Genomic DNA, 27,867 nt, shown 5'->3' on the forward strand with positions numbered 1-27,867 from the left:
AGGAAGATGCTGACACTAGAAGGGGCCTGTGGGGAACTAAGAACCAAAGAGCACCAGGTCTGGGTGTGTCACATCACACTCAGGTGGATGCTCATGAACTAGAATGGAGGGCAGAAACACCTGCACTATGCAAATTGCTGATTTCCCTCTTCCTAATTAGTTTTGCCTAGATGATATAGTTGATGCTACTATGGATTCAAGACATTCATGTTGCAACTTAATATAATTTTTTGAAAACTTCACAGCACTGTGTATATACAATTTAATAAACATTATTTAAATAATGTAGCTCCTCATTCTTTCAGATCAGTAAGTCCCTGTCTTTGTATTGTTTTCATTTGAATATCGGAGGAAGGTGGAATTTTAAGCATATGACTACTTTGTAGAGCAAGTCCTTACGGGCCAATGTGTGTGAGTTTCCTGAAGCAGGGGTGGATTCAGGTGGGAGTTGAAGCTTAGACAGTTTTGAGGGTGTCTTTAAAAGAATGCAAGATTTCAGGTACAAAAGTAGACATGAAAGTGAATGTTTAGAATGAGAAAATAAATCACAACAAATTAAAGCTTTTAAAAAATCTGTCAAAGTCTGTAAACATAAGATTCAGGAAAAGAAATATTTTAAAAAATAGTTTTCTGATACATACTTATAGTATTTTTACTTATACTTTTTGTGGTGCATGCCCTAACTCTTCAACTGACAACAATCGTGGAAAATTATTTTCTGTATGGAAAAGAAAAAGATAATCTCATCTTTCCTCTGGCACAGTGACTTATTCATTATCAACAGCTTTGAAAAATCTCCCACATCTTTGCTATTGGTCATGTCATATATATTATTGAAATTATTGTTGAATTTGGGAAAGCTTCTACAAGTATCTTTCACAGATGAGATGTAAGTCCTCAGGTCATTGCAGGTTTTCATGTGGAGTAACTAATCACAAAGTCTCTTTGAATCAACGACATTTATTAACCAGTTTTTCACCAATATTATTATGACTTTTTAGTCAGTCCTGAAATTTCATGTCAGAAGCCTGAGTCAGGGGAGTGGGTAATATTTCCGCAAGCCATTCCTAGCCCAGGACAACTAGCAATCACTTAGGTATGCACACAAATGACAGTAAAGCACATGAATATATTCTATAAACTAAAACTAAATGTATCTCCAATTTGATGCCTTCTTTTTTGGAGCCCCCAAATATTCCTGATTATTTGATACCACCAGGTACAGGGAAGTGTGTGGGGGGAAAGTGAGCAGGGAAAGAGACAACAGCAGATAAACTATTTGATTTTCTCAAATTTTTTTTTTTTTTTTTTGATGCAGAGTTTTACTCTTGTCACCCAGGCTGGAGTGCAATGGCGTGATCTTGGCTTACTGTAACCTCTGCTTCCCAGGTTCAAGCGATTCTCCTGCTTCAGCCTCCCGAAAAGCTGGATTACAGGTACCTGCTACTGCACCCAGCTAGATTTTTACAAATTTTATAAAAGCTATGAAAATATCAACACATTCCTCGGGTCCCTCTCATGGTCTTGGAAGGGGGCTGTGCAAATGAAGGCCCTGGAGTTTAACTCAGTGACTTTCTGGCAAATCCTACTGGGCTTGAGGTAAGCTTTTCTCTATTTCACATAAATTTACAGTACTAGTAGAGTGTCTTGTTTACAGTGAGCTCTTGCTAGCTGTTAAAATTAGCTCAAGTTTAAGTTGCTCTCTTTGGTAATATTTTATAGTATGATATATGTTATTTAAGACCTTCAAATAAAATAAGCCATGAAGAAAATGTTTTTCAAATACTATTATTCAAACTTCTCTTTGTATAACTCATATATCTCCAAAGAATTTTCTGGTACTGTAGTTTTTAAGCCTGGCTGCACACTAGAATCTCCTGGAATACTTTAAAAGAAAAAAAAAATTAGTATGACATGTGCACTTGTATTTTTTAAAAACTCTCTAGGTAATTCTAATGTTTAACCAGAAATTGATATCTACTGTTCTAATGGTTGAAATTCCTTTTATTTTGTACTTTTTAGTTTAAATGTCAAAATATTATTTTAGTTCTCTCTGGGCTCTTTTGAATGAAATATAAGGATATGAGATATGGTATGCATGCATAGCACCATAGGTACTACGTAAAATATATCTTTGCTAAAAAGGAATTACCCAGGTAAAAATTTCTATTTATGTAGAATGCAGTAGCATCGTGTACTGACAGGACCAGATATGAACCAGATAATGTGAACAGCTTCTAATTAAACATAAAATTAATTTTCTACCAAGCATCTTCTGTTGTTCTTGAAGGCAAATGCAATTTTGTTTGTATAACAAAGGGTACCTTAAAGGGATCAGCTATGAGAATGTTTCAAAGAGGATAGTGTCCAGCATGATAAATCCATTCCAGTTCATCAGATACCCATGCATTCTCTCTGTGGTTCAGGTAACCTACTGAATTAGCCAGAATAGTCAACTGGCTGCTGTTCTCTCATCTCCTCTCAAAGTGGACTGTACATTACATATGATTAATTTCAGTCTGTACACTGAGTGTATTGTCCTTATTTCTGTAACAGTAGCTAAGGTGGAGAATAAATATAGCTATTTTTAAGGTGATGAAAGAAAATTAGAATTAAGAACCTTTTTGTGAGATTTTTAAATGTTTCACAAATTATTTGATGTCTAAATACAGACTTACTCTCAATCTTTTCGTGGAGACTTTTTTTAAATTAAGAAAATACTACATGCCTCTCTTTTACAGTTATTTCACTCAAATCTTTCATGTTTATCAATAAGAGCGTTTTTATATGTCCATTTAAAACTATAGTTGGCCTTCTATACGCAAGGGTTTTGCACTTACAGATTTAACCATTCAATCACGATCAAAAATATTTTCTAAAAAATGAACAGTTGTGTCTATACTGAACATGTATAGCCTTCTTGTTTTTGTCATTATTCTTTAATACAGTGTGACAACGACTTACACAGAATTTTCACTATATTAAGTATTATAAGTAATCTAGAGATGATTTCAAGTATACAGCAGGATGTGCATAGGTTGTATGCAATTACTATACCATTTTATGACAAGGAATGGAGCATCCTTGGATTTTGGTATTTTCAGGGGTCCTGTAACTGATCCCCTAAGGAGGGACAATTGTATATAGTATATGTACACACTCTTCTCTAATCCTAAGAAGTAATCTTGGTCTAACATAAAGAACATATTTTTATATAACTTCAATGTGAAACCAGCTCTTAATGGCCTGGCTTCATAGGCTCATTGCTGAGCTGCTTAGGTACTGAAGTCTTTGGAAGTGGTTTGTAGCCCAAGAAGGATTTATAAAATAGTAAAAGAAAACAGTAACATAAAGAATATCAGACTGAAATAAATTTCCTAACATAAAAACCCAAACATCTGAACCTGCTCCATGCCAGAACCAAAGCATTTCTTTCTGTTTTGATCTCTCAAACCCATTGGGCCAACAGGTCTTAAAGCAGTGATGACAGCGTCTCACATCAGGTCTATATTCTAAGGAGCAGGTAATAGGGCTGTGAAGTACTTTCTTAGACTACCAAGAGGGAAAGGCTTCTCAAGTCAGGGAAAGAAGGAGAAGGTAGAAGTACAGCTTAATGTATCCACAGCAATTATTCTAAGAACACAACAAGAAAAAATGGGCTTGGGTTAAAGCAAGAGGAATTTTGGTTAGTTTAAGAAAGGATGATTGCTGAGTTCCCGTTAACTTGCCAGTTACTGAGAGCAGGAGGTGGCCTGCTCAAGTCAGGCTCTCAACTTTTCCATCATGGCCAGAAGAAGGCTTCCTGAAACATGAAACCTTATCATGTTAGACTTCTGCTTAAAACACTACAGTGATATCTCCTACCTTTTCGAATCAAATATAAGAAATGCAAGATTTTTAAAAAATATAAGCCCATTGCATTCATCTCCAATTTTGTTTTCTCCCACTCCTTCTTTGACACATTGAAGTATTTGCAGTGCCTGCATGTACGTGCGTGTGTGCGCACACACACACCCCTACACAGCTACACACAGACACACATCGTGGTTCTCCAGGTGTCTCTGCCTTTGCACATTGTGTTTGCTTTACCCAGTTCACTTGACAAACTCCTCCTCTTCCATGGAAACAATGCATAGATATTGTCTCTCCATGAAGTTTCCTGTGAGCCTGCACTGGCAAGATTAGTCACATCCATATCAGCAAGCCTTCTGAATTTCTAAAATTTCATAATTTTTTCTGCATGTTTATAATTCTGTTCTACTACTGCATTCATTTTACTTCTACAGAGTATGCGCATCTTAGGGGAAGGGACTATTTTGCTTTTTGGAAGTCCCTAGCATATACTAGAAATTAGTATAAGGAAATACTCAACAATTATTTGTTCAACTGCAGAGAAACCTGAAATTTATATGTTCCATTCAACTTCACTCATTCTTTTCTGTTACATTAGGTGAGCCCCAGGATCACACAAGAGCAAACATTTCTCACTGAAGCCCATTAGCTTATTTGTAATACAGGCTTTATGCATGGAGATGATATTTCATTTTAGAAGGCAGATAATAAGCAAGCAACGGAGATAGATAAATAGATGATATAATAGATTAGATAGATAGAAGATAGAAAGGGATAGATAGATGATAGATAGATGTTTAATGTAATGTCAGATAATGATGATTGCTGTGAATTAAAATAAAGCAGGGCCGGTAGAGACAGAGTGATGGAGGCTGCTGTCTTAGATTAGACATGATTGTTGATAAATGACCTATGTGAATTGAGGGAAAGAGAAATGACATATCTGGGAAAGAGTGTTCTTAGTAGAGGAAATGGCTAATGCAATGACCCTGTAGAGGAAGCTTAGCTGGTGTGTTTGAACAGTAGTGAGGTTAAGGTGAAATGAGAGCCATTGGAAGGCTATGAGCAACGTAGTGAAATAGTCTGACTTTCTTGAAAAGGTTCATACTGCATCCACTTTCAGGGGAATGAATAACTGGATGGATGAATGGCAGAGTCAGACAGTAGCTCAGCAGATCTGGAAGAATACTATTAGATACCTTGTTGCTTTAATACCCACATTACCAAGTTCTTCGCAGAGCCAGAGGTACAAAAAGAGGAGGGAGTAGACTTTTTATGAGAAATCTGCTAACTTCTTTTCTAAGTGTTGTGGGCGTTGGAGCTTATAATTATCTTCTAGTTTCCATACAACTTTTCAGGTATTTTTCTCGAATTTACTGTTATCATATTTTAACAATGATCTGGTAATGAACCTCTTTGTATAACACTTATTTTTTATTTTTATTTTTACTTTTTTGAGATGGCGTTTTGCCTTGGTCTTGTTGCCTAGGCTGGAAAGCAATGGCACAGTCTCGGCTCACTGCAACCTCCACCTCCCAGGATCAAGAGGTTCCAGTGATTCTCTTGCCTCAGCCTCCCAAGTAGCTGGGATTACAGGCATGTGCCACCACACCTGGCTAATTCTTCATATTCAGTAGAGATGGGCTTTCACCACGTTGGCCAGGCTAATGTCAAACTCCTGACCTCAGGTGATCCACCTGCCTTGGCCTCCCAAAGTGCTGGGATTACAGGTGTGTGCCATCATGCCTGGCCTTATTTGTATAACATTTAAATCAACTTTCTGGTAAAATTGCTGGGCTCTAACATGTAGAATAAGTTAAAAATCTGTTTAGTTAAACACTATACTTGCATAAAAATTGTTATCACTTACCACTCACCTCCTAAAACAATTGCCAAAATTGCTTACCTAGGAGGCAGAGAAATGGACATGATGGAAGAAATTTGAATGCAGTTTAACATTAAAAAGACTGAGATTACTTCCCCCTAACTTACGAGATACCTTAGCTACTCTATAGGAGTGTGGGGTATATGTTTGGGACTAAATTAAGTAGTGAAGGAAATGAATATACCAGACTTCCATGTATCTTCTTTCTGGCCTAGGTCTATCTGTGAACAAGAAACATCCTGAAACAGAAGGATGTATCCAAGTGACTGAAATCATAGTTATTTTATAAGCTGAGTGCATCCTGGCAAAGTAGGAAAACACAGGTTGAATGAATGCTAACTTACATGGTATTACATAAATTACTAAGCTGGTTTTTCCATCTTTAAAATGGAAATAATAATACTGACCCTGTCTACCTCAATCAGTATGTGCTGAAGCTGAAGGCTGTGTCTTTGCACCAAGCATTTTGCTAGACTCTGAGGATATCTAGTAAAATGGTTTAAAATCATATATGTCTGTTAAGAAGAAGGTAAGTCAACTCAGACTTTTATTGAGGGTTATTTATGTTGAAAATGTTGCTCTGCGAGTACAGAGAAGGTGGCCAGGGATGGGAATAAGAAAGCTCTTGGGATGGGTAATATTTGAGATGAGTGTTTAAAGCAGAGATAAAAGAGGTTAGAAATAAGTAGGAGAAAGGCATGTTCAGCACACCAACATGAAACAAAGGGAACCACAAGAGTTCTATCATGACAATGACATAGGGGGAAGAAAGAGAGAAAGTGAGAGAGAGAAGGAAGGAAGACCCAAAATAACAGAGGCTTAACCAAGATGGAGGTTCTTTTCTTTCTCATGTAACCGCTGGCCCCTGGAATAAGGACTTATTCCAGGGCTACTTTGGCACTTCATGGTATAAGGGGCACGTGTTTCTTTCATTTAATTCTGCCACATGTGGCCTTATTCTCAAAGTCACCTTAAAGTCCAAGATGGCAGTTTTAACCCCAGCCACAAAAGCCACATTCCCATAAGTAGGAAGGAGCAAAGGAAGGAAGTCACTCTCCCTAATCCATATGGTATTTATTTATTCAATTTATATTCTGGGATCACTTCTAGGTGAAAGCAAGACCTAGAAATATAGTCTTTGTTCTGGGCAGCCATGTGCCCAAATGCATGTGGTGATAGATAGCTCCTACTAAAAAGCAAGGAGAATGATCTCTGGGAGACACTTCTGAGAGTATGTGGTGTGTGCATGTGTGTATATGCTTTTGTGCCCAGGAATGTGTATGTGGCTGTGCCCATGCTTCAGAGGCAAGCGAAAGCAGCACACATTGAATGAAAAAATACCTAATCAGAAGTTACATTATCGTAAAAACTGATATTGCAAATGGATATAGCATGTTATAAAATTAAGGACTTATTCTAGGACAAAAAGATATTTTAGTGGTTACATATTTAATGTTAAAAAACCAGCCCAGGTTTATAACACATTGATATATGCATATACAAACTAAATAGAATTGCTTACTTCCTCATTTATGTTCCTATAACCCCTTATATCAATATTGTTATATAACATTTTTTCTGTTAATATTTGATGTGTCTGTTTCTCTAGACCATAAATTTTCCAGATTATAAATAATGTTTTTGGTGGGGGAAAAGCTGATTCCACTGTGTAATGTTTCATTCTATGTGGAGAGAAATCTGTCAGTGTAATAATTCTGGAATCTCTCTACCCCTTTCGATAAAGCTGGGGCCGAGGAAATGAATGGCTTAACAGAGAGGATTTGGGATGAGAAAAAGCTGTACACCTTCCTTTCTCCTCTCTCTTTGGGAAGGCCTGTCCTCAAATACCATGTATTCTGTCCCCCTCCTTTACTTTTATAATTTATTTATTTATTTTGAGACAGGGTCTCCCTCTGTCACCAAGGCTGGAGTGTAAGTGGCACAATCTCATCTCACCGCAACCTCCACCTCCCAGCCTCAAGCGATTCTCCCACCTCAGCCTCTCAAGTAGCTGGAACTACAGGCACATGCCACCATGCCCAGCTTTTTTTTTTTTTTTTTTTTTTTTTTTTGTAGAGATGGGGTTTTGCCATGTTGCTATGTGGCTGGTCTCAAACTTCTGAGCTCCAGGAATCCACTTGCCTCGGCCTCCCATGGTGCTGGAATTATAGGTGTGAGCCACTGTGCCTGGCCACTGCCTTCCTCTTTTAAACAAAAGTTTTAAAATTTAGTGAATTAATCAACATATATTGCAAAGGCGGGGAAGACTGAAGAAAAACCATAAAGATTAAGTTTTGGGGAAGAATATATATATGTAGAGTGTCTGAGGTAGACAGATTGAAGCCTTGGTGAGGAGGATTCCAGCAGCCTATGGAACTTTGCACCCAGGACTATTTCTATTTGTTCTTTCACCATGTAAATATTTACTGAGTGTCTACTAGGTACTAAATGTTCTTTCAGGCACTGGAGATGGTCCTAGCAGTGAACAGAGCAATCAAAAAGCCCGACCCTCCTACAACTCACATTGTGGCTGGGGAGATAGTCAATACAGAAATATGTTTATATTTTTTAAAATTGCAAAATGACATGTCAAGTGGAATTCTGTGCTTTGTAAAAAATAAAGCAGGGAAAGAGAATGAGGGGTGCTGAGGCAGTTGGGGGGGGATTTCCAATTTAAACAGTGTGGTCAGGAAAAGCCTCACTGACAAGGTGAAATTTGAGTGAAAACCTGGAAAGGAAGGGGTGAGCCATGTCAAAATCTGAGGGAAAAGCAAGTGTAGACTCAGCTGCTATGTGGCTGTGCCTCATTTTGGAACCTTCTGGAGTAAGTGTTTCTAAGAGCATCTGCAAAAGGAGATGTGTGTGCTGGGTACAGGGAGGGTCTCCATGCGTGCAGGAACCTATGTTCTGGCAGTGATGATCTCTTCCTGCAGAGAAGACCCACATCCCCAGTTAGTAGTGAAGCCAACTGGGTTAAGAGAACAAACCCCTGGGAGATACTGTGATGGAAAAAGGTACTTATGCTCCCCTCCCAATATTTCCATCCACATGAAGAGGCATGACTGAGTGATACTCGCTGCCTCATTCCAGCTCCTCACTCACTTTGGGGAAAAGAGTAATTTGTTCAATTGCGGACTTGGGCATAAGAACTTTGATGTATGTGCATAGCTCTGCCCCTTCTTCCTCATTGTCTCTTAGGATCTGGTCTGTAGGTTTGTGTTCTTGATTGTCTTTGGTTATGTGGTAAGCCTCGAAACTCACAGGAGAGGGCTGTAGTGGTTTGGAGCCACCTGTGTCTGGATGATAGCACTCCTTATGTTTGGTGTTACACATTAAGAAGTCCTCTTGTTTGCACATATAAGACAGTTTTTTCATTTTTTAACCAGTTTTAACAGAAAGAAATAATAAAAATAATTTGATCTTTATTATTACTTTATCTTCTTCTACTTCTTCTTCTTTTTTTCACACACAGTCTTGCTCTGTCTCCCGGGCCCAGGCTGGAGTGCAGTGGCACAATCTCGGCTCACTGCCACTTCTGCCTCCTGGGTTCAAGAAATGCTCCTGCCTCAGCCTCCTGAGTAACTGAGATTACAGGTACCTGCCACCATGCACACCTAATTTTTGTATTTTTAGTAGAGATGGGGTTTCACTATGTTGGCCAGGCTGGTATTGAACTCCTGGCCTTAAGTGATCTGCTCACCTCAGCCTCCTAAAGTGCTGGGATTACAGGTGTGAGCCACTGCTCCCAGTCTATTACTACTTTTGTCTTATTTTTCAATGGGTCAGAATTTTTGTAGGGATGGAGAGTGCTATGGATTGGGAGCCCTCAAACCCCAAATTGTCTGTCTGTCTGTCTGTCTGTCTATCTATCTATCTAATCTGTTATTCATGTAATGAATAATGAATGAATGAGTAGCTGGATGACAGTGTTGTTTTTTTTTTTTTTTTGAGAAGTTTCGCTCTTGTTACTCAGGCTGGAGTACAATGGCGTGATCTTGGCTCACCGCAACCTCTGCCTCCTGGGTTCAGGCAATTTTCCTGCCTCAGCCTCTTGAGTAGCTGGGATTGCAGGCACGCGCCATCATGCCCAGCTAATTTTTTGTATTTTTAGTAGAGACGGGGTTTCACCATGTTGACCAGGATGGTCTCGATCTGTTGACTTTGTGATCCACCCGCCTCGGCCTCCCAAAGTGCTGGGATTACAGGCTTGAGCCACCGTGCCTGGCCGATAGTGTTAAAGTGAGTTTGTGCTCTTATGATTGACCTTGATAACTTTTGGAACTCATTCATTTAATAAAAGGGTAATATAGTGTAGATAAAAGTAGGCAAAGTTCAGATTGATAGCTACATTAAGAAAAAGACACCAAAGACATAGCAGTATAGAACCAGATTTTTTTTTAATTGTAAAGGGTGAGGCTTTATATTCACCAATATACTCACCTGGTGGGATTTAAATTTGAAAGGGTCGATCTGATTGAAATTGCTGTGAATGTATTTTTTTACATATCCTAGATTCTCCCGGGAAAGAAATCACATTCTTGGTCTTCGATGTCTTTGAAAGCTTCATTCTGTCGGACCAGTGCTCTTAAAATGAGAATAATAAATATGGTCACTGTTTCTGCCTGACACCATCACTTCAGAACTCAGTTTTTCCTGAAACCAGAGATGAGGCTTTGCTTGTACCTTAGTTGTATCCCTTGGAGGGAGAAAGGGAGGAAATACCCGGATATTGTGAAAAATAGTGAATGGTATGATTAGTAGGAGGTGTTTTCTAAGCTACATAATGATGGGAACATTTGTGAAATTGCAGAGTTTTGAGCAACTGCTGAAAGGTCTGAATGTCTGAGGAAGGGTGCTGCTTTAAAGAGAGTCAGAAATAACCACATCTATGTGTTGTCTTAACACCATGTCTGGGTTTCTTCACCTTTGAGTCCGATGCCAATCATAATCCCAAAAGACACAATTTCAAATGCCATAATCTTGAATGTTGACATCCCAAAAGAACAAAATCCCTAGTGAAATATTTCTAACATCCCAAATCTCCCAAATCACATTCCTGAAAGATTGAAATCCAGAATGTTGAAATTGTCTAAAGCTGAACTCTACAAACGTGATGAGTGAATTTTTGGTGTGTGCAGGATAGTTGCTTCATGAGAGTTACTTCATGTGAGTTGCATCATGTTAGGAAGAACTATTACCTTGTTATTATTTTTATTTGGAAATTAAGTATGGCTTAAGGAGATGCATTTGGGTGCCAGGTTGGCAAAGGGTGGATTTGTGGACTTTAGTTGTCAACTTTACTGGATTAAGGAATACCTAGAAACCTAGCAAAGTATTGTTTTGGGTGTGTCCGTAAGAGTGTTTCCAGAAATGAGTGTGTGAGTCTGAGTAGACTAGGCGGGGAAGATCCGCCATCAGTGTTGGTAGGCACCATCTGATCAGCAGGGCCATGGCGAAAACAAATATAGTAAGCCAATTAGTTTCTCTCTGAGAGTGGACGTAGACTTTTCTTTCACTGCCTTGAACATCATAACTCCAGTCTCATGGGCCTTTGGATTCCAGGACTAACAGTCCACTCTCTTGTGTCCTAAGGCTTTCCACTTCAAACTGAGAATTACACCATTGGCTTTCCTGGTTTGAGGACCTCAGACTTGTCCTGAACCACTCTCTCAGCATCTGAGGGTGTCCAGCTTACAGACAGCCTGTTGTGGAACTTATCAGCCACCATAATCCCATGAGTCAATTCCCCTTAAAAAAAAAAAAAGTCTCCTCTCATGCATCCCCTCTTCATGTAGATATGAAGAGATGTCTTTTCTCTACATCGGCATTTGTGAAAGAGAAAACTTCAACATCTCAGCACTTTGGGCAAATGCATATGTGGTGGTGACCCACGCTGGTTTTTGATCGATCACATCAACACCTAGGTTGTTCATCACCGTATTTCAGATGACTGTAAGTCATACACAAAATTATGAACCATAGTGATATGGTGTATACATTTTGATTTTTGACCTATTTACTTAGAATATGGCTCACTTGCCCATAACTGTTATAACTGCGCAGCTGTTGTTTGTATACTTTAGTGTTTGTAAAAATATGTGTTATTATTGCTTCAAAGTAGCCTATGAAGTGTTCAGTCATTTTTTTTTTTTTTTTGAAATGAAGTTTTGCTGTTCTCACCCAAGCTTGAGTGCAGTGGCAAGATCTCGACCCACTGCAACCTTTGCCTCCCAGATTCATGTGCTTCTCCTGCCTCAGACACCCTAGTAGTTGGAATTACAGGTATGTGCCACTAGACCTGGCTATTTTTTTTTTTTTTTTTAGTAGATATGAGGTTTCACCATGTTGGTCAGGCTAGTCTCTAACTCCTGACCTCAGGTGATCCATCTACCTTGGCTTCCTAAAGTGCTGGGATTATAGATGTGAGCCACTGCACCTGGCCTCAATCATGTTTTTATACATTTCTCAAGTCCCTCTTTTAAAACATTAATAAATTGCTTTAAATTATTCTTTTTATCGTTTCTTTCCAGAATTATATATTTGGGATTTCAGTCTTTGGGGATTGTTATTTTTGGGATTTTTAGACTTTGGGAACTTTGATCTTTCAGGATTTCAACATTTAGGATTGTGTCTTTCAGGATTACAGCCCAAATCCCTTTGGATTGCTTAATGACTATTTAAGATTTTTTGGTTTGTTTTTTTCCCCTTTTTACGTAGTTATTGATGAGCCTAAGGGCTCAGACACTGATGAGAAAGTCAAAATAAGAATCACAAAAAAACCAGGTTGCTTTTCTTTTGTATTTGCTGAGCATTAGAATAATGTTTTCGTTTTTAAGTAGAAATTGTAGCATAAAGAGATACCATAATCCACATTTTGGTTCATTTGGGTGGTTTAATTTGGGTGTAATGGGATTTGCTTATATTCTACTCAGTGATAAATGTGACACCATAAACCAGCCTAGAGCTTTCTTATGTAAACAAAAGACCAGAGAAATTAGCATTAGGATGAACAGCATTTATAAAACGCGATTAGCTTTTGAAGTAGATTTAGATCGTATTCTCTAAATTGTAAAAATCCTCCACTTCTGTCTCTTTTTGGTTCTGTTATCTGCTGAATTCAATGCCGTAAACACAAAAGTGCTCCATAAATATACTCTGGTGATGACAGACTTGGATATAAAAGCAAAATGGTACTTAAAATTGCTCAAGTAAGTTGGTTATAGTTAGATTTTTTAAAGGCCATCGTGGTATACTTTGGTAGAATCCCCAGCTTCCTTTAAATGATGACAAAAAGTAGCCAGTGCTGTCTTTGTTATGCCTCTGAGTGTCTAATATAAAAATGAATTAGGAGAAAAGGGCCAGAGGACTGAGCAGAGAGCTTTGTTATGGCAGGATGTGGGGTGGAATAATTCTGAAATTCTCCATGAGGAATCATATCCATTGATAAGCTATTTTACCCTCCTCAAAAAGGGCACAGGTAGGACTGTATTAACTTGCTGTGTGAAGTAATAAATTACCTTGTCCCATCTGGCACATGATAACTGAGTTGGTGGGTTTAGCAACGTCCCTTCCTTGAGAACTCAACTTGAATGCTTTATGAATGATGGCCGACCTCTGAGACTCATCACAACCTTTCTTATATAAAGTTGGTAACCCATAAAACTATCATTCCTTTAAAAAATGACCAATTTTGAACAGATTTGTAAGAAAGGGAATCTTTACTTTTGTGAGATCATATTAATGTGAGTAGGGAGAAAGTTGGAAGGAAAATCATACTGAAATATTACTATCTCAATGCTGTTTGAAGACTAAAACTAGGAATAATGAAACCTAACACATTCTTTAGGGATTCTTTATTTTCATAGAAATTTTGCTTAAACTAAGAATCCAGAGAGGATTTTCCAAGTTGTGTTTAGAGGTTGTTTGACTATTCATCAAAAGGCACAAGGTGGGTTTATTGGCAGTTTATGTTTGGATTTTCATAGCAAGCATAAAATAGTTGGCGTGGCAAGTGATGTGTGAGTGTGTGTGATGGGTGGGAGTGGGAGGGATATATTGTTCTCTCTAGCAATTTGCAAATCCACCTGCCTGCGCAAAACCACTTCTCTCTGAGCAGGATGACTGTATATATCTGTATTTTTAGTATTTTGGCCTCCTTTATTAATTGTCTTTTGTCTCCAATGAGAGCATTTCTTGCAATCCTTCTGTCTTTATGTGCTTTGTAAACCAATGGAGAGTCAGAGCAAAATGAGTAAATGTCTCAATTGCAAACTCTTCAGCTTCCCCGCCCCCACCATTTTTTTTTTTTTTTTTTTTTTTGAGACTGAGTCTCATTCTGTTGCCCAGGCTGAAGTGCAATTGTGCAATCTTGGCTCACTGCAACCTCCACTTCCTGGGTTCAACTGATTCTCCTGCCCCAGCCTCCTGAGTAGCTGGAATTACAGGCATGTGCCCCACTATGTCTGGCTAATATTTGTATTTTTGGTAGAGACAGGGTTTCATCATGTTGGTCAGGCTGGTCTTGAACTCCTGACATCATGATCCACCCACCTCAGCCTCCCAAAGTGCTGAGATTACAGGCGTGAGCCACTGGGACCTTTCACTTCTTACATTCTATACAGTTTGGAGACCTCTTAACCCTTGGAGCCAGTCCTAGGTTTGTTGCATGCTTTAGCTGTTCCCCTTACCTTTCACAATAAAGCCTCTTTGTTCTTTTTCTTCATGCAGAGTTATGCTAATGATTATTTGCTATGCAAATATTTCACTTCAGTACTTATGGTAGAGAAAGCACTGACCAGCAGACCTGAAATTGAAGCTTAGCTCAGCTCTTAACTGTGGGACTTCATGTGTTTTACTTAAGCTCTCTGGGATATAGTTTTCACATCTGTAGAATGAAGATCCTAGTAATTGTCTCTTAGATCTGTGATGATGATTCAGTAATTGAAAAGCTTAATAGTCTGAAACCTCATACAGGAATTAGGCATGTAGCAGAGACTGAGCTATGTTCACCCCAGTTCTCTTTTCTCTTCTTCGCTAGTAATGGAATTCTGTCTGGATCCAGGCACGGTCTCTATTTTGTGACCTTTCTTGCAGCTAGATGTGACCTTGTGCTGAGGCTCTTGCCAGAGGAATAATTTATTTTCATTTACCTTGTAAGATATCTCTTACCCTGGACTTCAGCTTTTCTTTTCTTCTTTCTGATGGACTGACTGGAAGGGCTTATTAGTACAATGACCTTGGAGGCCAAATATCTTTAGACCAGTTCCCTGAATTGAATTGTAGAGCAGAGCTGTCAGCTGACCTAGAACACCTGTCCTGAGCCACTGGGTGAAAAAAAAAGATTTCTATTGTGTTTGGGCCTTTACACTTTGAGATCTATTTGTAACAGCAGTTTAGCTTACTATGGCTAATGCCAGCATTGTTCTTGAGTCCATGTTGATAGAGATTCACAGAGTCATAGAACTGGAAGGAGTCCTAGAGGTCATCTTGCAAGCCAACAAACAGAAAAAGGCTTGGATTGAAAAAAACTTTGACTTGGCCATAAAATAAATTAAATACACAGTTGGAATAAAGCTAATTTACATTACATAACATTGTCTCTTTGTAAAGTGAGTGATAAACATGGAATCTAATTCCTAAGAGATGGAATGTGCAGAACATATGAATAGATTCCAGAAGCGTCTCTGTAAACTTTTTGTAATTCCTGTAGGAATGGCAAATTAGAGAAGCACATAGAATCTTATCCAACCTTTTACGTAGAGATTTGAGTGGATAAGCAGGTACTTGTAGAAAACAAGCTTCGGGGTTTCTTCTTCAGCATCCCTGAGCTGAAGGGTCCATGTATCAGATGAAGGGGCACATCCCTTTGGTTCTGTGTGAGAAGAGCCTCAGGGAAAATTGACCAATCTAGCAGTCGTGCTGGGTATGTTTTAGTCACAGCTTCTGAAGCTTGTGTGCTCAAAAAGATTGATCTAAAATGGCTTCTCGAAACATAATCCAACAAGAGAGAGACAAGATTATGTTTTTAGCATTTGAACCTGAACACGCTCACTCTGTTTTAAAAGGTCTTATGGGACTGAAAAAGCCCAGGGAAACAGAAGTTGCTGTTCTCATTAAAGGAGAGAGGTGTTTTTATTCATTGTTTTTATTCACATCAGTTAATTTAACATGCCTTGAAGCGCCTCTTCCAGGGTAGCAATATTAAAGTAGCAGCTTACTCACTGATTATAAACAAACATTAGTCAAGTTTACTTAAAAAAGTTGGTACACGGATAAAAAGCAAAAGAATTACCTCCTACCTGACAGATGGAATGAGTCCCAAAGGTCTCTTCTGGTCCTGTAACAATATGCTATGCAAGGAAGTTGGAATGAAATCTAAACTCTTTAACCATGACTTGTAAATCTCTCCATGATCTGGTCTGTACCCACCCTCATCTCATGACCCCCTTATCCTCGGCTTGCTACTGAGATGCATCATCCCAGCTGTCATTCTGTTCTACAGCCACAGCCTCTTTCATGCAGCAGGGCTTTGCACATGCTATTCATACAGCCAGCTACTTCTTCTCTTCTTGGGTCTCAACTTAAGTATCACCTCCCTTAGAGACGTCTTTCTTGACCACCTACAAAAGGAAGTCTCACTCCGTTTTTCCTATACTTGAGTTTATTTTCTTCAAATCATTTATAGAAATTAATTTATGTGTCTGCTTATTTATTCTACTAGCATTAATCTCTTCCCCTGGATGGTGACTTAATTAGCTAATTAAGCCATTTTGACCATAAAAGGGACAAAGTTTAATCCAGGGATGGTCTGAAAACTCTATGTTGAAGGAAAGCCAGAGGTTAGGTAGGGAGAAATTGAAACTGAGAGACTAGGAATACAGAGTGGGATTCATGACATGAACAGGGTCTTTTTTTGGAATGGCAGACAGGCTGAGGTGGACTCCCAAATATAGATCAGTCTTGAAGGAGAGTTGGATAAGAAGACTAAACGGGTCCAGAACCTGAGAAGAAGCTAGTAAAGTAAAAGCCAAGGCAAGGAAAGAGGCAAAACCTGACAGACTGACTGAGACTCATGTCTACATTCAACTCTTCAGTGAGCATCTCAGCACTTGCCTGGATAGCCATGCCTGAGACTATTCTCAGTTATCTCTTAGGGTGATCGTAGTGGATGTTGGTCCTCTGGGCAAGTGACTTCACTTCCCTTGGAAGGCGATGTGATTTGTTGTTGGGTCAGACAGCTGGAAAGAGATTCTTTTGTCTCTCTAGTATTACCCTAACCAGTTCTTAACTCTGTGCCTACACCCCAACAAAAAGATGTTTTCCTTTAGCCTTGCCAGCTGATTTGCCTGATAGCAGTTTTATACCTTTCGTCTAGAATCAGTTTATAAATCTTGGACTGCCCTTTACCTTCCTCAAATACTGAGCACTCCGCCCCATCCATACACCAAAACCCTGTTCAGGCTTGGCTTCTTTTCACCAAAATTTACTCTTGCCTCCTTGAAAAGGAACCCAGGAATCCTGCTGGTTTGCAGTCAGCCCTCCAGTGAAGATGATTCTCGGTAGACACTGCCTCTCTGTTGTTACTGTAATGGCAGATGTGCCTTCTGGAACGTTATGTTTCTTAGGAACACTGTTGGGAAGATCGAAAGTAAATCTTTACTTGGTCCCAATTTTGTTTCAAATTGAAAAAAAAAATTCGCACCCACAGCTGTATTTGTTTTCCTGCCTTACAGAAGCCAGGAGAAATTGACAGAGTAGTAGAACCAAATCTTGACAAGAAGCAGGACATGGAACACGATGAAATCTGATATCTAGCATGTTCTACTTTGCTAAAGAAAACACAATGCTCATAATTTAGCTGCACTTCGATTACGGGGATAAATTGTGCAATAAAATATATGGTTATAATGGAAACTTCAAACGTAACAAATGGATGAGAAATGATATAAATAGATTATTATACTTAGCTTCCATTTTAATGCTTATAAAATGGATGAAACAATGTGTTTATATGCAGTAAGTCATATTTTCCTCATAAATATATTTGCTAAAAGAGGAAGCATAAATTGTGGTTAAATTTAGTAATGTCTGATGGTTTGCTTGAATGTTTCTTTGTGATTAAATGTGAACAATTGCTCCTTTAAGGTAAAGGTCTGTGTATATGTGATTAATCAGATTGAAATGAAAGTGCAGACAGCTCACACATGCCTAGTTATCAGAATGACTGATTTTAGTCTGTACTTGTAGGTGAAAAAATATCTGTTAATAACCCCAGCAGCCAAACCCCTGATGTCACTGATAGCTCAATGATTTGTGCACATTCTGCATTATAGAGCTCATTTGCAGGTTTAGGGGCTACACAATGATCCATTGGATCGCAAAATTATAACATGAAAAAAGTGACATCCAAATTTATGCAAGCGTTATGACTGCAAAGTGCATTTCATCAGTGAGAAGTTTAAAATTGCTGCTGTTGTAGCTGTCACAGGCATCTTATTTTCTTTGGTTTGTGTGTAGGCAAGACTGTCAAGCTTTTATCACACAAACTGGTGTTTTTGTCTACTATCGCTCTCCTCCTGCTGGTGACAGCCAGTCTCTGAACCGAGTTGTTATTAAGTCTTCAGCTTTAAGATAGTACTTTACCAGCTTGTTTGAATTACACTTGATCATAAACACCTTAATGTTTTACTGGGTATAGAAGGTTCAGAACAAAATAGGAAAAGAGCTGTGTAGTAAGGATTGGTGGATTGCTGGTGTTGCTCTTCATCACAGTAGGAAAAATGATGTTTAATGTGGAATTCTCAGTTCTAGGTCTTCTCAAAATGAAGCACTGGGGTTAGTAGGAGACTTTGCATGTAAGACTTGAACGTCTTCCCCATGCTGTTAATCCTGATTTTCTAGAGCTGACCATTATATTGTCAGATTGTCAGACACTCTGATCTGCATCTTCCTGCCAAGAAACTTGCTCTTTCTCACAGCTACTGAGATGTTTGTTTCTAGAGGCATGTTGGTCCAAAATGTCTGGGGGAATGAATTTATTTGCTACTGACCTTCTTTCAGATTAATTTTTTCCCCTTACTCTCAATTGTATTTGGTTCCTTGCTCTAAAGAAACTAGGAAAGATGGGCAGAGTAATAGAGGCAAGTGTTGGCAAGAAAGCTGTGGGATATTTGTATAATGAAATCTTATACCTAATATGTTCTATCTTTGCACAAGGGAATGTAATGCTACTCATTTACCTGTACTTTGATTGTTAGGGTATATTGTGAGGTAAAATATGGATATGGATAGAAAATATGGGTAGAAGGGAAGTGTCAAATGCTGCAAATTACCGAGCTAAATGAATTTATTTATGTAGCTTCAATTCTAATACTTGTTAAATGAGTAAAGCATTATATTCAGAATCCCTTCCTTAGAAGATCCCATATAATTGTGTCTGGCACAATACCCCGCCCACAACAGGCACTCCATAAATAGGAGTCATTATTGTCATTACTGTTATTATCATTATAGGCAAAAATGAATATGGTTATAATGTGCACATTTATCTGGTGAATACAGTCCAGAACAAGAACACCAAAGTAAATGAGTACCCCCAAAGAAAACCACACCTATGGCACCAGCAGACTCCTCCCCGAGCTTACCTGGCTTGGCTCTTAAATAGCTTCTGTTAAGCCTGACCCACATCTCTGGGACTATGCAATCCAGTGCAGTAGCTACTAGCCACATGTGATATTTATATCTAATGAAAATGTAGCAAAATTAAAAATTCATTTTCTCAGTTGCACGAGCCATATTCCAAGTGCTCATTAGCCACATGTGGGTAGTGGCTACCATGCTGGACACACAGAGAACATTTCTATGAGAAAGAATTGTATTGGGCAGTGCTGCTCTAGTGTAAGCCTTAAAAAGAACCTAGAATTCAGAACCTGAAGTCTGCAAAATGCAAAAAAAGAAAAAAAAAAGCAACTGGGCAATCAAGTGAGTACCAGAACTGTTTGTGGAAAACAATTAGCAAGGAATTGAAGAAGAACAAATTGAGCCCTGTAGATGCATTTTAAAGTCCTTGGCTTCTCTCGAATGAATCCCATGGTTGGTAGAAATGGGCAGGCTAACTGGCAGCTTTATCCATTACCATTCGGCATTGCTCTCAGCATCCCACAGAGAAAGCCATGGGTCCCAGGAAGCTGCAATGGAAGGAAAAACAAAAGCAAAACCCAAAACGGGGTTTATCCAAGAGAAAAGTAGTTTGTGGCAGAATGAACCTTGGAGCTATAGGTTTTATTTTTTAAAACACAATGTGATTCAAACACAATGTGATTGAATCAAACACCTTTTCATACACAATGTGATTTGTTGGTTTCTTTAATGCTTCTGAATTTAAACATGCTTAGAAGGTGAGCAAACTCCTTCCTGCTCCTTCTGAGTAAGTTCCCAGTTCTCCATCACATCATCATCATCATCATGCATTGTGTTACATTTATGAATGATACTCAGTTAATCCCAAGAGAGGCAGGAACGGACATCTGAGTCAGCACAATGGCTAACAATGCAACTGATGCCATTGTCTTCAGAATAAGTCACTAGAATTCAATACATGTGATAGTATGTTGGCATTTGTCACAGAACCAATGTGAAAATACAGGTAGCTTTTTTTTAAAGAGAAAAAAGAAAGGAAGAAAAAGAAAAGAAGAGAGAAAAAGAAAAGAATAAAAGAGAGAAAGAAAGAGGAAGAGAAAGAGGGAGAGAGAACGGGAATCTTTCTCTATTGCCCAGGCTAGAATGCAGTCTAAAAATGGGTATTGAAAACCTCTTTTATGCCAATAAATGTGTTTAACAATGGAGACAGGAAGAAATAAGGGAGGAAAATAACAAACAAGCAGCCAACCAATATTTCATTTAAACCTGTAAAATGCTATGAAATTGCTGAGGAGTGATTTACTTCCAATTTTGTGGTCACTTTTAAAATAGGTGTGATGTGATACTGAGAAAAATGTATGTTTTGTGGATTTGGGGTGGAGAGTTCTGTAGATGTTTATTAAGTTTACTTATTTCAGGTCTAAGTTCAAGTCCTGGATATCCTCGTTAATTTTCTGTCTGGTTGATGTGTCTAATATTGACAATGTAGTGTTAAAGTCTCCCACTATTATTATGTGGGAGTCTAAGTCTCTTTGTAAGTCATTAAGAACTTGCCTTATGTATCTGGGTGCTCCTGTATTGGGTACGTATATATTTAGGATCATTTGCTCTTCTTGTTGCATTGATCCTTTAACCATTATGTAATGTCCTTCTTTGTCTCTTTTGGTGTTTGTTGCTTTAAAGTCTGTTTTCTCAGAGACGAGAATTGCAACTCCTGCTTTTTTTTTTTTTTTTTTTTTGCTCTCCATTTGGTTGGTAAATCTTTCTCCATCCCTTTGTTTTGAGTCATAGGCGGCTCTTAAAGATAATTTTTCTTCCTAAAAGTTTCTTAACTTTCTTCTTAATTTTTCAAACAATTTAAGTCACTTCAGTTAGGGAACATTGTAGCATTCTTGCCTTGAAAGATTCCTTCATGTATAACCTCCCAGGGAATTTAAATATAGTAAACTTTGCTGAATTTCACTAAATTGAAAACTGAAATTGTCACTTACTGGAGAATGAAGTAGGTTGTGTGGTATTGTCAGCATATTAAATCTTGGGTGAGTGTTATAAATGTTATTGATTGTTTTTAAATTAGACAAGTGTCTGTACTTTCAATATCAATTCTAGTTCAATTTTTAGAAATCAAGAAATATATTAGAATCATAATGCTGACAGGGACCTCAAATAACAATCTTATCTTTCCACTTAGACTCTAAATCACACAGGATAAAAGTGATCCTGGAGGCTGGGCACGATGTCTCATGTTTGTAATCCCAGCACTTTGGGAGGCTGAGGTGAGCAGATTGCTTGAGCTCGGAAGTTCAAGACCAGCCTGGGCAACATGATGAAACCCTATATCTACAAAAAAATACAAAAATTAGCCGGGTGTGGTGGCATGTGCCTGCAGTCTCAGCTACTTGGGGAGGCTGAAAGTGGAAAGATTGCTTGAGCCTGGGAGGTCAAGGCTGCAGTGAGCTGTGATCAAGCCACTGCACTCCAGCCTGGGCGACAGAGCAAGACCCGTCTTAAAAAAAAAAAAAAAAAAAAGATCCTGGGAAGCTTGCTGTGAGCAGGAAGGTAAGATGGTGGAAAGTTCACTGATTATGGAGCCTGTGACCTATGCCTTCATCCCAGCTTTGCCACAATTTTCCCCTAAATCCCTCAATGTTTCTGGGTCTCAGTTTCTTTACTGATAAAATGAGGGAAATGGACAACGTAGTTTCATGGCACTTTCCAACTCTATCAGTTTTCTACTGCTACATATAATTTGTGGTATTATAAATTACTGCAAATTAATGGCTTGAATCAATTCCCATGAGGACTCAGTTGGGTTCCCTGTGTAGGGTCCTTTAAGGCCAAAATCAAGGTGTTGGCTGGGCTGGCCGCTTACCTGAAGACTCTAGAGAATAATCTGTTTCCAAACTCATTTGTGTTATTGTTAGAATTTGGCTCCTCATTGCTGTAGGACTGAGTTTGCTAATTTCTTGCTGGTTGTAAGTTAGGGAATGCTGTTAGCTTCTAGAGGCCACTGATTCCCTTATCTTGTGGCCTTCTCCATCTTCAAGCCAGCAACACCAGGTGAAATTCTTCTCATGCTTCTAACTCCCGTAGTTTTTTCTCCTGTTACTAGCCCAAGAAAACACAATGTTTTTAAAGGACTCATGTAATGAGGCTGGGCTCACCCAGATAATTTCCTTTCTGTTTAACTAAAAGTCAATTGATTAGTAACCTTAATGACATCTGTGAAATGCCTTCTGCCATGTCAAGTAACACAATCAGGGGAGTGATGTCTCATCACAGTCACTGCTGAAGGAATTAGGAATATCTTAAGGAACCATTATGGGATTTTGCCTACCATGTTAATGCCAAAAATTTTAGATCCTACATCTTCCAGGCCTGCAGAGAATGCTTTTCTCTAAAGTTTTTTGCTTCTCTCTCTTCCATCTGGCAATCCTTTCTTGGTAACTAATGTTAGTTTTTCTTGCTGCAGTTTAAACTCAATGTTGCCAGTCCTGTCTGTATTCTTCTGTTTTCTATTCTTGTGTATTCTTCTGATCTTCTGAAATCAAGTTTTATCTTAGAGCACTCCTCAGTGCAGGAGACAGTAGGACATCGTGGCAAAGAACACTGCAGTGCTTGCTAGTGACATAGACAAAAGAGGCTGACCTGGTACAATGGAAAGCAATGGTTTAAACTGGTAGATGCTTAGATGGACTGCTGTCTAAGAAGGGGCAATGACCTCTTCCCATGTGCACTTGACAGTGTGCCACAGGTGAAAGTCACCGCAATGGTGCAATCCTGCCTTATTGCTTAGTATCAGCCTTTCTTCTGTGGAGGACATTTGCAAGGAGTCATTTTAAATAAGGTTGGCCTTTCCTGCATCCAGCCCCATCGTGGGGATTTCAAGTGACTTAGATGGTTCTGAAAATACTTTTTTTATGATGATGTTTGTTATATAAATAAATGAAATAAAATCTGAAAGTACAGATGGTCCAGTAGATAAAAATGAAAATCACCTCAATCTCATAACCCAGGGGAAAACACCATTAATATTGGCTTGTGTATCTTTCTAGATAGCATTCTATGGAATGTCCACAAATTAAGTTTTAAAATGATATTGTGCAACACTTACAATTTATAGTGTAAGCTTTTCATGTTGATGGAGATATTTTTATAAAGAGTTACAAACACAGAATTTATTATAAGAGTAATACAGTAAAACAAACAAACATTTTAAAAATAGGAAAAGAAAGAAAAAAAAAACTATGTTCTCACCCTAACACACAGATTTACTTACATTTTGATGATTTTCAGTTTGCCTAAGCATTTTAAAAAACCCTCCTTGATAAAGATATTTCTATGACATTATTTTTACATGGCTGGCTTCTAATATTTGATCGTATGAACTTACTGGTATTTCTTTAATTATTTTTGCTGAACATGTAGTTGTTTCCATTTCTCACTGTTGTAAAAAGTGTTTCAGGGAATATCTATGTAGCTAGATTTTTTAGCATAGTCTTAGTTACTCTGGATTAGTTTCTAGAAGTGAAACTGTTTGGGCAGAGTATATGCACATATTGAAATCCTTTAAACTATATTGGCGATGCTTTCCAATTGTATCATGCCCCTTAGCTAATACGATGTTGTGGAAAGGACATGGTTTTCGGTGGAAAGATGGGCTGGAACTGCTCTTTCATTATATAATTTCGATCAAGTCAATTTTCCTGACCATTAGTAGCTTCACCTGTAAAATGAGACTAATAATATTCACTCTATCTACTTCCAAGAATTATTACGCAGGTAAAGAGAGATGGTCTATGGGGAAAGGACTTTGAAAATTATAAAGTGACTTAAAAAAATAAGTCATTCATTTATCACTTACGCTAAACAGAGACAGTGGTCTTCATGTAAATAGTCTACCAACTCCCATGGAATTACACCTCTTTTGAGAATGTTAGATTATACTAACATCCTCCAAAAGTGCACTGTGGATTTGATGACACTCCAGTGAGTATGTCACTGGCCCTAGTCCTGTCCCCAAAGTACGCTCCCAAACTTGTGTGCCTGTTTCTTTTCTTTCACACGAAAGTCTGTGACTTGGGAAGTCTATTCTGTATGGTTATTGTATTTATTTGTTTTTTTGTGTGTCACCTTGTTTTTTCAAGTTGGCTATTCACTCATTCCCCTGCTGATCTATTATGCTCTCTATGAGATTGTCTTTATTGGTACTCATAGGTGGCACTTAGCACTCATATGGCACTTTTCATCTTGAAAGCACTTTACAGACATTAGCTAATTAATTTTCACATCACAGCGTGGTAGGTAGGTAGGGAGCTAATCTAAGCATTTGAGCTATGGTGATAAAAGTTGTGTTACAAATACAATAAATTATTTTTTTTATTATTCTTTGGAGGAGGAAGAGATGGTTATGTAATTTGTCCCAAATCACAAAAGGCATTTACATCAGAGTTGAAATTCAAGCCTAGTCTGATGAAGTTAGTCGTATCACAGGCCCCCTTAGGGGTTCTGATTAGCTTGCTCACAAAGATGGTATTATGGGAAGGAAACTGACCAGCTGGCTTTCCTCTCTCCTCGGCACGGGGAGCAGCATTATTGGCACTTGAGCCCCTTTCTTCTTTCCTTTTGGAATGATGGTACTTATTGAAATGAACCTGATGAGAAGTTTGAAAATATTTCAGAGAAGTCTTCAGGTTCATGAGGGAGAAGGAGGCTCTACCCCCAGAGATGGCAAATATGGTTAGATTATAATTTCCTTTTGAAATCTAAGAGTGTTTCTAGTTCACAGATTGAAAATATCACCCTTGCTTGGGAAGATGGGAAAATAGAAAGGGTAAACCCCTTGGTGTGGCTTTCATGAGTTGTGCCATTAGAGACCCTAGAGTGTGGAGAGGGAGGGCAGGAAGCACAGCACTCAAAGGATTGGCCTTGAAATTTGCTCTTGTCCTAGCTTCCCTAGAGCTAACAGAGATTGCCTAACTTCCCTGGATCTTGGGGATGCCAATCAGAGTCTCCAGAACTGATTTTAGAAAGGGGAGAATACTAGAAAATCTGGTTATGACAAAGAAAAGGAGCTTGGTCAGGATTCTCCAGAATTCTCCTTCCCATAGAGTCCATGGATGGAATGCAGGCAAGGATGGGCTGTGAACCCCAGGCATTCTCTCTTCCATGACATCATTGAAGATACTTTGAGGATCAAATTCTTGTGGGAAAATATCTGATTCCATTCCTGTGCCCTGAAATGTGGTCAAGACTTGCAACCTTGACCCTGCAATTTGTTGGTTATGGTGGTGGTGGTGGCTGACAATGCAGGAAGAAGCCATCAAGAACAAGTTCTGATGTTTGATCCATTTGACAATAGCTCTTCTCTGATAGTCAGATTTCCCTGGTCTCTATAATTTCTCATGCCAGTGGGTGTCAATCTGAACACCTAAGCAGATGGCCTAAATAAGAGGGGAGATTTGACATTTAGCTATTAATTTATTTGACGACCTGGGCTGTCATGTATTATACATGAGGTAAATAAACGTGATGGACTAATTACAGAAACGTGTACTGCCTTCCAATTACTCTTGGATTATATGTTTAATATTTTGAAGTGTTCCAACTACAGGGAGATTTGTCACTGCAGAGCACATTTTTTTATTTGTAGAATTCCAACATCCTCTGCAGGGAAGCGCAGCTAATGTTTTTCTGTTAAGTTAATGAACACCCTAGACTTTTCAACACATTTGGGATTTTTTTTTAATGGTTGAATTATGTTTTAGATGTATATTTTTGACAACCTATTTCACAGTTCAGTGGCCTCCTCCTCCCTATCTGGGATTCTGGTCCACTTTCAAATAGTAGATCCACATTTGTTGTCATAAAAGGGCAATTTTGGCCAGGTACAGTGACTCCTATCTGTAATCTCAGCACTATGGGAGGCCAAGGTGGGCTGACTGCTTGAGGTCAGGAGATCAAGACCAGCCTGGCTAATATGGTGAAGCCTTGTCTCTGCTAAAAGTACAAAAATTAGCTGGGTGTGGTAGCATGCACTTGTAATCCCAACTACTCAGGAGGGTGAGACAGGAGAATCACTTGAACCCGTGAGGTGGAGGTTGCAGTGAGCAGAGATCATGCCACTGCACTCCAGCCGGGTTAAAGAGTGATACTCTGTCCCCCCAAAAAAGGGTACTCTGTCATTCTAAAAAGATCGTTTTTGGTTAATTCAAGATCTGTAACTTGTTTTGGTCTATTAACTTTATCCTAGTTCTTTCAAGAGCCCTTTGATTTGTAGAGGAATGGATCAACACAGCAAAATGGTATAACATTATCCAAAGGTCTGGTTAAAGATTATATATTTAAAAGAAAAACAGAAGCAACTAAGTTCTTTAAAGTTTAAATTCACAGTTATGAGGAACACTGGCAATGTTTGGAAACTAAAGGGTTGTTTTACTTTGGGCCTAAAGACAATAAAACTACCTTTTGTTTTGTTTTGAACTAATAAGCTAATTTATGTTAATGACATAAAAAGAGACATTTTTCTCAATTGTATAAAACTTTGAAGTTTTATCTAGATGGAAAATTTTTGTTTGTTTGCTTTTTAGTTTAAGATAATTAGTGTCTAACACAGAGCTCACAAATTGTATTTTGCAAAAGGTGATTTTCATACAATGGAGCATAGTAGCTTTGTTACTAAAGCAAATGCTATGCATTTTATGGTTTGAGCATTATATTCATAAATGGTGACATTTGTTTTATATGCTTGTCTCTAACCTCATTCCCAAAAGTCACTTGAGACAGCTTATATGAATAATAAACCAAAATGGGCAAATTGTAAATGAGTAAGTTTTTCAGAAACAGGGAACCATAGAAATAGAAAGTTAAAACTTGAGGAAGAGTGTGAACATACAGAAGGGTATGCAGTGGACACAGATAAGCCACAAATTGGCCCCACCTGTTTTGGTGTCCCAATGAAAAAGGGAAACAAGATGAGATCAGTTCTTTAAGACAAATGATCTACAAGGAACAGATATCTGTTCCTCAGGGCAAACAAAGCTTTGTTTCCTGCTAATTCAGTTGTTTATATCAGTATAAAATAATATTACTACATTTGTATACTTTTTTAAAAAACTCTATTTTTGTGTGTGTTACTTTTGTTCTATCAAAAAACCCACGTGCGGTGACTTAAAGTAACAAACATTTATTATTTCTCTCTATTCCATGGATTGTCTGGGAGGTTCTTTTAGTCAGGGCTGATTTGGCTGGGGCTGGATGGTCTAGGATAGTATCACTGAGAATTCTGAAAAATGTGGGTCCTATGTCTGTATGCTCTCTCATCCTCCAGAAAGGCTAATCTAGGCTCCTTCACATGGCGGCAGGAAAGTTCCCAGTAGCAAGAGAAAGCAAACTCCAATAAGCAAGCACTTTCCAAGGCTGTGCTTACATCATATTTGCTAATGTCCTCTTGGCCAAAGCAAGGCACATGGAACGGAGAAAGACATTGTCCC

General features: G+C 38.5%; 1 long non-coding RNA gene across 1 annotated transcript in view; it reads left to right on the forward strand.

Annotated features, from left to right (window-relative positions):
• Nucleotides 1-27,867, forward strand: part of LOC118144466 (uncharacterized) — a 210,879-nt gene that overhangs the window by 102,512 nt on the left and 80,500 nt on the right. The window contains exon 2 of the long non-coding RNA XR_008473938.2: nucleotides 1,390-1,599. This is a non-coding gene — a long non-coding RNA (uncharacterized LOC118144466). The remainder of the gene's footprint in view (nucleotides 1-1,389; nucleotides 1,600-27,867) is intronic.

Source organism: Callithrix jacchus, chromosome 9 (assembly GCF_049354715.1).
Source record: "Callithrix jacchus isolate 240 chromosome 9, calJac240_pri, whole genome shotgun sequence".
NCBI lineage: Eukaryota > Metazoa > Chordata > Mammalia > Primates > Cebidae > Callithrix > Callithrix jacchus.